At 45.5% G+C, this 12739-nt stretch overlaps 1 pseudogene; it reads right to left on the minus strand.

The window, feature by feature from the left end:
* Nucleotides 1–10208: 10208 nt before the first annotated feature.
* LOC129010602 (elongation factor 1-beta-like) lies at nucleotides 10209–11272 on the minus strand (annotated as a pseudogene).
* Nucleotides 11273–12739: the final 1467 nt, after the last annotated feature.

The raw sequence follows: 12739 nt of genomic DNA on the forward strand, positions 1-12739 counted from the left end.
TTGGGTATACAAACATAACTGAAAGGTCCTATCCCCTAAGTGCCCACAGTGTAAGAAGTCGATAACCAAAGTCTGCACTGTTACAGGATGCCAGGATGAGGTATGGCTAATGCTGGCCAGGAGGATTGCAGGGGGTGAATAACAAAGTTTTGTAGGTAACATACGCATTTTCCATCCACTGGAAAAAGGCTGTTGCTACCAAAAGAACTGGGTCAAACACAAGTTCATGGGCAAAAGGTTTACAGAACACAAGTTGTTGAGTATGATGGAAACAGCTATCCCATGTCTCATGATTGGACACATAAGCAGCAGCCTTTCAGGCATGAAAAGGACCCCACCAGGAAGAGCACTCTGGCTGCCATATAGAGAATGGATTGATGCAGGGACAGACAGAAAGCTGTTGCCTCTACCTGGGAGGGGCAAGTAGGGCCTGGACTAGAACACTGGCAGTAGACGTAGAAAAGGGGATGGATTCAAGAAAGATTTCAAAGATAAAAGAAACACACTTTGATCTTGGAGAAAGGCAAGAAAGAGCTCATTTAACTCATGAGAATGAGAATGTTCGGAGAAAAGATCATCTGAACCATTGGCTCCCAACCTGTGAACTAAACAACTCCGGGTTTGGGAGCAGGAGAGTAGAGCTAAGAGTTAATTCACGGAGTCTGCAAATGTGTATGGTCACCAAACATCATTTATATACCAAATAAACAATGCCTTGGACATGCAAGTACTCCTATTGTACAAATATTTTATATATACATGTTGACATGATAAAAGCTTATTTATATAAGTTATTACTGCATTCTTAGTATCCTTTTGCCCATCTGTATTTTCTCAGTTAAAACATGATAAGCCACTATTATGCGAAAGGAGACCCTGGAAAGTTCAGGCTTTAGAAAAAGAAATTCTCATAATTGAAAAAACTTACAACTCTTAGTAAAAAGTATCAGAAACTCAAATTGAACTAGCTTAGTAATGGAAGAACATGTATCTTTTGTAAAGAAAGGAGATGAACAACCAAGCTGTGGAAAGAATGGAGCGGGGTCTCGGTCACAGCTGAGACCTGAGTCTTATTACAGGAGGAGATAAAGGGATTTATAAAATCCGTGTTCAGTGATGTCATGATGGTAACTTGAAGTCAACTGTGGTGGGAATGTTGACACCATGTGAATCAGCAAACACCACAAATTAGAGCTTTTATTCCCCTGGAGAGCCAATTAAACATTTACCAGCAGTCACTGTAGTATACCCTGCAGAACCCCAGAATGGCTTAGGAATCAGAGATACAAGTAACATCTGCAAATAAGGGTGTGGGTGGGCTTTAAAATAGGCAAATTCCACTCTGCCACCAGCCCCTCCCACACACACACACTCGCAAGCGTGTGCTTGCAACCAGGTGACTCCCAATCCACCTCCCCAGCATAAGCCAGGAGTTTCACTGAGGAAGTTAATTCAAAAGGCTCTAGACCCTCGGACTCAGGCATAGAAGAAGGGGTATCTTACTGAAAACGAGAATCAGGTAAGAGACCTCACATTGAATCACTGGATCTTCAGCCTCCTTCCCTAGTCAGCTCTAAGAACACTGGCAGCCAAGACTCTTCTAGCTGAGAAAACTGACCCAAAAGAAGAGATATAGAGAATGAATATTAGGAATCCTCCAATGAAATGCCCAGATACTAGCCTTTTCACAGTCACTCAAGCCACCATTCATTCATTCATTCAACAAATATACACCGAGTGCTAATATCCCAAGCACTGCAGAAGGTGCAAAAGACACAACCGTGAACAAAACAAAGACTCTGACTTCTTGGAGCTTTCATTCTTCTGGAGAAAGACAACAAATAAATCTAAACAGCATACTGTACTGTCACATCAAGTGACGATAAGTCCATTGGAAACAAAAGCAGAGTAAGGCCCAGGTGGAAGTTTTATAAAGGGTCATCAGGGAAAGCCTCTCTGATAAATTGCTTTTCGAGCAGAGACTTGAAAGAAGTGGGAGGAAAAAAGCCAAGTGAACACTTAAGGGATGTTCTCTCCAGGCAGAGGACCCAGCAAGTGCAAAGGCCCTGAGGGAGCAACAATCCGGATATGACGGGAATGGCAGGGTGGCCAGTGCAGCTGGGACAAAGGAAGAAAGGAGGAGGGAGACAGGAGATGAGGTCAGAGAGATGGAATGAGACCACATCACGCAGGCCTTGGAGAAGACACCATTGGCTCACACAGAGCTCCCAATCAGGTTTTCTGTGTCTCACTCGTCCATATGGAGGGACAGTCCACAGGGTCTAGACCTTTGAGGAAATCCTCTCGCATGAAAAACAGAGGCCAAAACAAACCAAAAAACAGGGAGCCAAAGAAAACGTCTACAAAACCATGATTAATTATCATAGACTTCAGCTCTATTACAAGAAAAGAGCAGAACAAATAAGCAAGAACTAAAAATAAATAAACCTAGAGCTGAACAAGGCAATTAAATAAAATAGAATTAACTGATAAGCAGTACGCTGGGTAGTGGTTCACTTTATTTTAAAGTGCAGTCATGAACCACATAATGACATTTCAGTCAACAACGAGCAGCGCATATGCCCATGGCCCTATGAGATTATAATGGAGCTGAAAAATTCCTGCAGCCTAGGGACGTTATCGCCATCGTATCATCGTGGCTCCATGCATTGCTCATGAGCTTGTGAAGCTGCTGGTGTAAACAAACCTACTGTGCTGCCAGGCCTATACAAGTATCACGTTTAATTATATACAGAAGGCGGGGTGCAGTGTCTCACGCCTGTAATCCCAGCACTTTGAGAGGCCAAGGCAGGAGGACTGCTTGAGGCCAGGAGTTCAAGACCAACCCTGGCAACATAGCGAGACCCTGTCTCCACAAAATATTTTTTAAAAATTAGCCAGGCATGGTGGCACACACCTGTGGTCCCAGCTACCCAGGAGGCTGAGGTGGGAGGATTGCTTGAGCCTGGGAGGTTGAAGCTGCCTTGAGCCATGGTCATGCCACTGCACTCCAGCCTGAGTGACAGAGTGAGACCTTGTCTCACAAAAAAAAAACAAAAAAAATATATACAGTACATAATACTTCATCATAATAAATGACTATATTACTGGCTTATTTACTGTATTATGCTTTTTATCATTAGAGTGTACTCCTTCTACTTATTTTTTAAAAGTTAATGATAATGCAGCCTCAGGCAGGTCCTTCAGGGGGTATTCCAGAAGAAGGCATTGCTATCACAGGAGATGACAGCTCCATGCATGCCATTGCCCCTGAAGACCTTCCAGTGGGACAGGATGTGGAGGCGGAAGACAGTGATACTGGGGATCTTGACCCTGCATAGGCCTAGGTGTGTTTGTGTCTTAGTTTTTAACAACAAAGTTTTGTTTTGTTTTGTTTGAGACGGAGTCTCACTCTGTTGCCAGGCTGGAGTGCAGTGGTGCAATCTCAGCTCACTGCAACCTCCACCTCCCGGGTTCAAGTGATTCTCCTGCCTCAGCCTCCTGAGTAGCTGAGACTACAGGTGCACACCACCATGCCTGGTTAATTTTTGTATTTTTAGTACAGACGGGGTTTCACCGTATTGGCCAGGCTGTTCTTGAACTCCTGACCTTGTGATCCATCTGCCTCGGCCTCTCAAAGTGCTAGGATTACAGGCGTGAGCCACTGCGCCCTGCCACAAAAAAGTTTTTAAAAGTAAAAAAAGAAAAAAAAAATTTAAAAATGGGAAAAAGCTTATAGAATAAGAACATAAAGGAAAATATTTTTGTACAGCTGTACAATGCATTTATGTTTTAAGCTAAGGGTTATTACGAGAGTCACAAAGTTAGAAATTTAAGTTTATAAAGTAACTAAGTTACAGTAAGCTAAGATTAATTTTTCTTGACGAAAGAAAACATTTTTTAATGAATTTAGTGTAGCCTAAGGGTACAGTGCTTACAAAGCTTACAGGAGTGTGCAGTGATGTCCAAGGCCTTCCCATTCACTTGCCACTCACTCACTGACTCACCCACAGCAACTTCCAGTCCAGAAAGCTCAACTTGTACTAAGTGCCCTGTACAGGTGGACCATCTTTTATCTTTTATACTGTACTTTAACTATACCTTTCCTATGCTGAGACATGTTTAGATACACAAATCCCTCCCATTGTGTTACAGTTGCTTACGGTATTCAGTACAGTCACATGCTGTACAGGTTTGTGTCCTAGGAGGAAAAGGCTATGCCATCTAGCCTAGGTGTATAGTAGGCAAGACCAACCAGGTTTGTGTGAGTACACTCTGTGATGGTCACACAATGACGAAATCACCTAATCACAAGATTCTTAGAACGCTTCCCTCTTGTTAAGGGCTGCCTGACTGTATACTTGAGTCTCTCAGAAAAACCAATAACACACTGAGCTAGACACAGAGCATGAATATCACAAATATTGTGTGAAATTGGACAGTACCTGGGAGCAATCCAGCTCCAGGAGGGTCAGAAAACTGAAGCCAGAGTTTCAGGCTTCTTACACTTCCTATGTTTCCACTTTGCTTTCCTTTGTTTTTTATTTTTTTAATTTTGTTTGTAGAGACAAGGCCTCCCTATGTTGCCAGGCTGGTCTCGAACTCCTGGCCTCAAGCAATCCACCTGCCTCGGCCTCCCAATCCCTTATTTTTTAGTAAGTTTTTTTTTTTTTAAGTTCTTACCAGTCTTGACTGTGTTTAGGAGAGCTGTGGAAGGGGAGTTTTTTTCTAACTGGTACAAAATGGCCTGGAGTTTTTTCTAAGCTTGCACAAAAATGCTAGCTATCATCATAACCATCATCATCATCATCATCATCATCATCAAACAAAGCCGTAACAGCAGGAACTGAACTGTGAGAACATGCTGAAGGTAGAACTCAGGAGAACAGAGGGTCTCAGTAATATATTAGCAACTCTATCCTCTGGAGAATCTTCTTTCAGAGTTAGATCTTAGAGATCCTTATTTATATTTTATTTGTAAAGTCCGGCCTTCCTTTTCATTATCCCTGCTACATCTGCAGCCTGTTACTAACCTTACACTTTTTTTAAACTGTAAAAAGTGTTGCTTTCTCCAGTGCAAAGCAGGAGATAGACAGACTCTCAGGAAAGATGTATGTAATTATTACATGCATTATCTCACTTAAGACTTCCAAGGATAGGTAAGGACCTTGTAACTGATGAGAAATTGAGGTTCAGAGAGAGAAAATCACTTGTTCAAAGTAAGTGAGCTAGAGTTTCTTAGAACAAGGATTTCATAGTCATCTGTATGACCCTCAAATTGTTTTTAGTTACTAGATCACACTGTCTTATGAGATGATTTACAGTCAATTCTTAAGAAACCTGTGCTATAAACAATTACTCTCTTTGATTTGGCAGGCTGGCAAGAAGGGAAGGAAGGGAGAGGAGGGGAGGGAGGGGAGGGAGGGGAAGGGAGGAAGAAGAGGGGAGGGGAGGTAGGGGAGGGAGAAGAGGGAAGGGGAGGAAGAGGAGGGGAGGGGAGGGAAGGGAGGAAGAGGAGGGGAGGGGAGGGGAAGAAGAGGAGTGGAGGGGAGGGGAGGAAGAAGAGGGGAGGGAAGGGGAGGAAGAGGAGTGGAGGGGACGGGAGAAAGGGGAGGGAAGGAAGAGGAGGGGAGGAGAGGAAGGGGGGAGGGGAGGAGAGGAAGAGGAGGGGAGGGGGTTAAAGGAGGGGAGGGGAAGGAGGAGGGGAGGCGAAGGAGGAGGGGAAGGAAGGGAGGGGAGGGGAGGGGAAAGGAGAGAAGCTATCATCAATCAGTCTCCATTTCTCACCTGCAAGTTCTCAGGAATAATAAGAATAACAAAATGTAGTAAGTTACTCTGACAGTTGGTGCACTAAGGGCTTTGTATGATTAATCTCATTTTAGTCCTCACAACAACCTTGTATCATCCCACTGCTTTTATTCCTAATGTACTGATGGGAAGTGGTGGCTGAGCTTAGGTCACTTAACTACTTAGCAGCAGATTTGGAATCAAAAGCAGATTGGCAGATTCTAAGCCATGCCCTCTACCCACCAAAGGACTCAGCACCCTGATCCAATATGCCTCTTCTTTATGCATCTCTATCTAGGGACACTTTCTAAGCATCCCTTGATACCATTTCTAGTTTCGAATCTGAATATCTTGGAAAACTGTCTAGCTGTCCATGTAGCCCACATAGCATATCCTGGGGCTCCACCTCCTGGTTCAGAATCAGTTTCATCAAATATTTTCCTTGACCATTGAACACCTGCCAGATTCACATCCCGCACATGAGCTCATTGACTGCCCACAGCGGAGTTGTGTGGTGCAAGTTTCTCCACGGCCATCCTCATTTCAGACCGGGATCCTGTGGCTCGGAGAGGTTGTGTTAACAGAGCTAGTGCACTGGAAAGCCAGGACTTGAGTCCAGCTCTTTGGATTCCACATCTCAATTCTTTGTATCATGTAGACAGCTGGTTCTCAGGAGTGGATAATCCAGCCCACCTCATTCCAGTTGCATTAGAAACTTGGTCCTATTTCCTACGGCTCAAATCCTCTTCTCAAGCCCTACTTCTTTTCCCAGACACGGAGCCTGGTTCACACTATAAGAGGCAGTAACCCGGGGTGGGGGCTGCACAGGAGTGGATGGCAAGGGGACACCTTTTGACCATCAATCTGAATATGGTATGTTTCTTTCTGCTACCTCTAATCTCTCACCATAGTCCCAACAATCATCATATCCATTTATCTTCAAAATCACTCAGAGAGTGTCCCCTTTGGAAGAGCAACCACTTCCATTGCCTGCCCTACCAGCATATCTGTTCCAACCAGACCCTCTGCTCCTGGCCAGACCCAGCCATCCCAGACACACACCAGGTAGCTGTCAGGCAGCCTTCCGCATTTGAAAGTTTTTCAGCAAACATAATAAAAGTTTCCTTTCCACCAGGGTTAGGAAAAGCATCCCATCCTGAAAGACCAGACCACAAGCCTCTCAGTCTTAATACTTACTGAAACAGAAGTGAAAAGTAAAAAGGGCTTCTTAGTCTAGGGGCACCATTCTTGGCCTGGCAAACTTATTTCCCATGCTCTTCACTGTAGAGAGAGGAGGGAGTTGGAGATGGAGTGTGTGGGTTGGTAGGAGCTACCCTCTCCCTGTTTTTCTTGGTGTCAATTAGCATAATTTAAAAGGCAAGGGGAAAAAACTGGTATCTATGTGACTGCTTTCGCTTTAAACTTGTCTGACTTTGGAGGCTGATTATGGCCAAGTGACCCATATTTTAAAAACATTTACAATAAAATGATGCATTTTCTTTTTGTGCCATCAGCTTCCCTGATGAAAAGCAGAAATGCTTTAAAATTGTCCCTTTTTGTTAGCAGTAATGGCTGTGCTATATTTCAGCTCATCCCCCTCGTGGGCATAGAAAGGGAAGGGTAATAAAGGGCACAGCTGTAGACACTTTATGGCCTGCGTCGGGGGTGGGGTGGGGGGAAGGGGAGTGGAGGCAAGAAACAGATTGACTGAGTGTCAACAAATGCAGCTGGGAAAGAGAAAGCTCTTGAAGACCTCTACAACTTAAAGTCCTGGATAAATGATGTTCCTATTTGGAAAGGAAAAAAATGGAGGTGAAATTCAATAAAGGACGGCTGAAAAGAGAAGGGTTGCAAAGGCCTTTCTCTGCAGCTAGGCAGCTCCCAAGAGAAATGAGCAAAACTGGCCGTAGGCGACAGGGAGTGGGAGGGGGGCTGCAGCCCAAAGAGGCAACAAAGGCCCATCCCGGCCAATGCATTACAACGCCAGGGTTGGCCAAGCCTGGCCCTGATGAGCCCGGCCAAGTTGGGGGTGGAAATGGTTGAGTTGAAAGAAATGCCCCAGGAAACCCTGACAGTTATATTTCAGGGCGTGCTCATGCCTTGCATTTGAGAAAGAAAAAGGCAGAAAATAGATGACCCCTTAGGGCAGAGGCTGAGGCAGGTTATGATAGAAAAAACATTGCTCTGGGGGTCAGGAGACTTAGATTGAGCCCCAGCTCTGGCACTGACCAGCTTTGTGAGGTAAGCATGTCCACGAGCAGGGTCAGTCCTGGATCTGCAGGCCCTTGATTGGTGATGAAAACTTGCCCTTCCGGCGTCTCACTGGAATCTCACCAACACCCTGGAAAGCAAATTGGGATCCTTGGTCCCGCCATCTGCACATAAGAAAACGAAGTCTCAAGGAGGGAAAGTGCTTGCCGAGGGTTACACAAATAACAAATAGACAGTCTTCATTTCCAGGAGAACCCCTTCCTTCCTTTTCCATTCCATTGGCCTCGGCGAATGGGGAGAGAAGCTTTCCTTCATGAAAACCCCATAAGAAAAGCCTCTAGGAGGATGTAGCCGCGTCTTCTGGGGACCAGCACTTCCCACAGAGGTTGCTGGGCACCAACTCTAAACCAAATTATATCTGTTAGAAAGCAAGAAGCGGCCAGGCGCGGTGGCTCATGCCTGTAATCCCAGCACTTTGGGAGGCCAAGGCAGGTGGATCACGAGCTCAGGAGATTGAGACCATCCTGGCCAACATGGTGAAACCCTGTCTCTACTAAAAACGCAAAAATTAGCCGGGCGTGGTGGCGGGCACCCGTAGTCCCAGCTACTCAGGAGGCTGAGGCAGGAGAATCCCTTTGAACCCGGGAGGTGGAGGTTGCAGTGAGCCAAGATCACACCACTGCACTCCAGCCTGGGTGACAGAGTGAGACTCCATCTCAAAAAAAAAAAGCAAGGAGCAGAAATTTCACTCAGTCTGGCTTATATAAGAAACGAATCTCACAACACCTGGAAGCCCAGAGGGTTGATCTAGCGGCTCCACGCTGGTAAGGAAGCATCGCTCTGCTCCGTCACTGCAGAGAGAGCTTCATCCCGAAACCAGTAGCCAAATGGCAGAAGTTCCAAGTATAACATCCAGACATGACAATAGCCAAGAAGATCGCCTTTCCCTGCAACTCCCTCTTAAGAGTAAGAAACCTTCCCAACAGACCTCCTGAAGACTCTTTGGACAGAATTGCGTCATCTGCCCATTCCTGAACCAATTATCAAGGGGAATGGGATTACCCTTAGTTAATAAAAGCCTTTACATGGAACTAGGGCTCAGGTCAGCTCTCCCTGAAGCCCATGGTGAGGAGTGGAGATGTGAGAAAATAGGATTCTGCTGGAAAGAAAGTTGTAGAAAGAAATTTTGGATAGACAACCAATAGTGACCACTGAACCAATAGCATCCACTAAAGAGGTTTGAGAACAACATGGCTCTGACTATGTACCTGCTGGAATGACTAAAATAAAGATGAAATGTGCCCCCAAAATGACATAATGCATATTAAGTGCTTAGCATAACACCAGGCACATGGTAAGCAATCAATAAACACTATCTTATTGTTATTATTATTACTGAGATGGAGTTTCACTCTTTGTTGCCCAGGCTGGAGTGCAATGGCATGATCTTGGCTCACCGCAACCTCCACCTCCCGGGTTCAAGTGATTCTTCTGCCTCAGTCTTCCTGAGTAGCTGGGATTACAGGCATGTTCCACCATGTCCAGCTAATTTTATATTTTTAGTAGAGATGGGGGTTTCTCCATGTTGGTCAGGCTAGTCTCAAACCCCCAACCTCAGGTGATCCGTCTGCCTTAAGCTCCCAAAGTGCTGGGATTACAGGCGTGAGCCACCACGCCCAGCCGAGTCTGCATTTCTAACCAATCACAGCTGAAAGCAGTGATGCTGGTCTGCAGACCACGCCTTGAGAAGCAAGGCTCTAGGTCTCAGGGAAAGCATGAATCAGAGGAATTGGAGAGAAATGGAGGGGAGGGGGTTCTCCCACAGGTGGTGGGAAGAAATCTAGAGTGTAATGTTCCAAAACTGTTATCAAGTCTGCATTTAAAGTTGGTGTCACTTAAGAAACATAGGTTACAAAATGACTGGTTACCACATATTAACAAGAATTAGACAAGCCTGGACTATACTATTGTGATTAAAACAACAAATAGGTACGGTGTTTTTAAAACACTCAATTGCTCTGCCGTCTTATTAAACACATGGCCTTATGAGGTAGATTTTAGCATTATCCCCATTTTACAGAGACTTCGATGAATTTGCCCAGTCACCCAATCAGCATAAGTGACTAAAACCAGATTAAATTTCCAGCTTGTCTAACTCTACATTTTTTTTTAATCTTTCAAGCTTTAAGTGCAATGATCCAGGATGGATTTTAGATCTTGTTGAAAGCAGCCACATCCATGGGCTATACATAATCCTCAAAAGCAGCGATCTGCTCCTCCAGCATATCTGTTCCAAATTTATCATCTTCAACCACACACTGTATTTGAAGTTTCTTAAATCTATATCCCACTGGAACTAGTTTAGATGAGCCCCAGACTAAGCCATCTGCTTGAATGCTTCTGACTCACTCCTTTCATTTTGCCATATCTGTCTCATCATCCCAAGGTTTCATGTCTAAGATGGAAGACTTGGCAACAAGTGCAGGTTTTTTTTCTTTTAGGTTTGATGATCCTCTCTAATTTTTGCACTTATCATGTATTTTTCTTCTATTGATCTTATTTTACTTTTTTTTTTTTTTTTTTTTTTGATGGAGACTCACTCTTTCACTAAGGCTGGAGTGCAGTGGCACGATCTTGGCTCACTGCAACCTCTGCCTCCCAAGTTCAAGCGATTCTCCTGCCTCACCCTCCCGAGTAGCTTGGATTACAGGCACCCACCACCACGCCCAGCTAATTTTTGTATTTTTAGTGGGGGGGGGGTTTTCACCAAGTTGGTCAGGCTGGTCTCAAACTCCTGACCTCAAATGACCCACCCACCTTGGCCTCCCAAAGTGCTGGGATTACAGGCATGAGCCACCGCACCTAGCCTTAAGTGCAAGTTTTTTGGCTTTCTTTGATTCATATTGTGCAAGGTGTTCTTCCCTTAGCCTCTTTGCTTCTTCACTTTCCTCCTCATCAGATCCAAGGAGATCAGTTTCATCATCATCTTTACTATCTGTAGCTCCACTTCCTGTAGTGTCTTCCACCTTAGCAGGACCATACCTGCCCACAGCTTTCTTCACTGCTGGCAGGCTGGCCTTTTCCTTTTCATAAGACTTGATCTGATTATACCAACATAGGGCATGACACAAGTCAGCAGGCGGTGGGCCGGACACTGCTTCATATACTGACACATGTGCTTGTGATGGCACATACCCTTGATGTAGCTCTTGTCCGCCAGGTAATCGCTGAGCACCTGGAGGCTAGCCGGGCTTTTCAGATCTCTGAAACCCATGGCATCATCGGCTGTATCCAAGAGCTGGGAGCAGCAGAAAGAGCGCAAGTTATGGGCACCCTGCGCCGAGAGAGGAAGAAGCTACATTCTTTTTTTTATTCCTCTAACATTTTATCACCCAAGCTTCCACTCTCCAGCAGAAAAATAAGTAACCTTGTTTCATCTATAGACCTAGAACCCATCTTTGACTGACTCTTGCTCCCACTTGCTACAGCAGGAACCTAGTTCCAACAGTCCCCAAAGTGTTTCTGGAAATCTCCATAAAGTATGTTGCATGGATTCACAAAATTAAGATAACCATCTGTAAAGCTTAAGCTACATATATCCAGGTCGGTGTTGTTTCAATATTTCTTCCTCCACATCCTCACACCCGTACCTAATATCCAGCCACACTTTCCTAATCACCATTCCTGGAACATCTGATGCACCTGTGATACCTGCCCAAGCTCTTCTCCAGTGATGAATCCCAACGTCTCTGCTTGGTGAACTCTACTTTCAAAATCCATCTCAAAGTCCCCTCCTCTGTGAAGTTGAGTGCCTAGAAAAAATAAATCAGTGATTTTTTCCCATCCATCGTGTCTTATTAACACGTTTTATAAAGTGCCTGCCAGGAGCCAGAGTATGAGGATTAAAATGAATTAATAACGTAGAGCTTAGCTCAATGCCCAGCACCCTAAAAGCACTGCATAGGAGTTAGTTATGATGCCGACGATGATGGTGATGATGCTGCCGGTGCGTCTCAGAGACAGAAAGGACGAACGCACAACCCGGGATCCAAGGGGCCTGGAGCTGCTGAGAAAGGCCCACAGGAAATCCCAATACCGTGCAAACTGAGCTCTGTAATAAGGCACAGGGCACTTTTGGATCACACGGACGGGATTCTTATCCAGTCTAGGTTCTGCAAGAGATCAAAAAAGTTCCTCCAACGAGTGGGCATAGAAGGGAGCAGTATAAATAAAAATAAAAATGCACATTCCAAGAAGCTGCTAAAGCTCTAACCTTTCTGGACTACTCTTTGGAAGTGCCAGTTTACACCAGGCTCGACAGTCGAGCCACTTGGATCCGAGAGCCCATGGTCCAGCTGGACCACCCAGCCTGCTCAGGACACCCGCCTCGCGAGTGGCAGCGCTAGGATTCAGGTCCAGATCTGACTAGGAAGCTTCCCCAGGGAAGTCCGCCCCGGACTCCTGGAGACCCACATCGTCCGGTGTGTTTTCCTTTCACAACACTTCCCACAGCCTGTAATTACATGATTATATATTTAGGGGCATGTGTTTACTGTCTGTCTCCCTGACTGGGCTGTCAGCGTTTTGCTCACCACTGCATTCTCAGGGCTTCGCGCTCAGGAAAGGCTCAGCGAGGTTCGTGTTCAGGGAACTGGGGAGGGCGGGGCCCTAGCGAGGAGCAGCTGGGCCCGGCGCGGGGGTGGGCGGGGCCCAGGGAGTAGGCGGGGTCTGAGTGAGTGGC

This window comes from Pongo pygmaeus, chromosome 10, assembly GCF_028885625.2.
Source record: "Pongo pygmaeus isolate AG05252 chromosome 10, NHGRI_mPonPyg2-v2.0_pri, whole genome shotgun sequence".
Taxonomy (NCBI): Eukaryota; Metazoa; Chordata; class Mammalia; order Primates; family Hominidae; genus Pongo; species Pongo pygmaeus.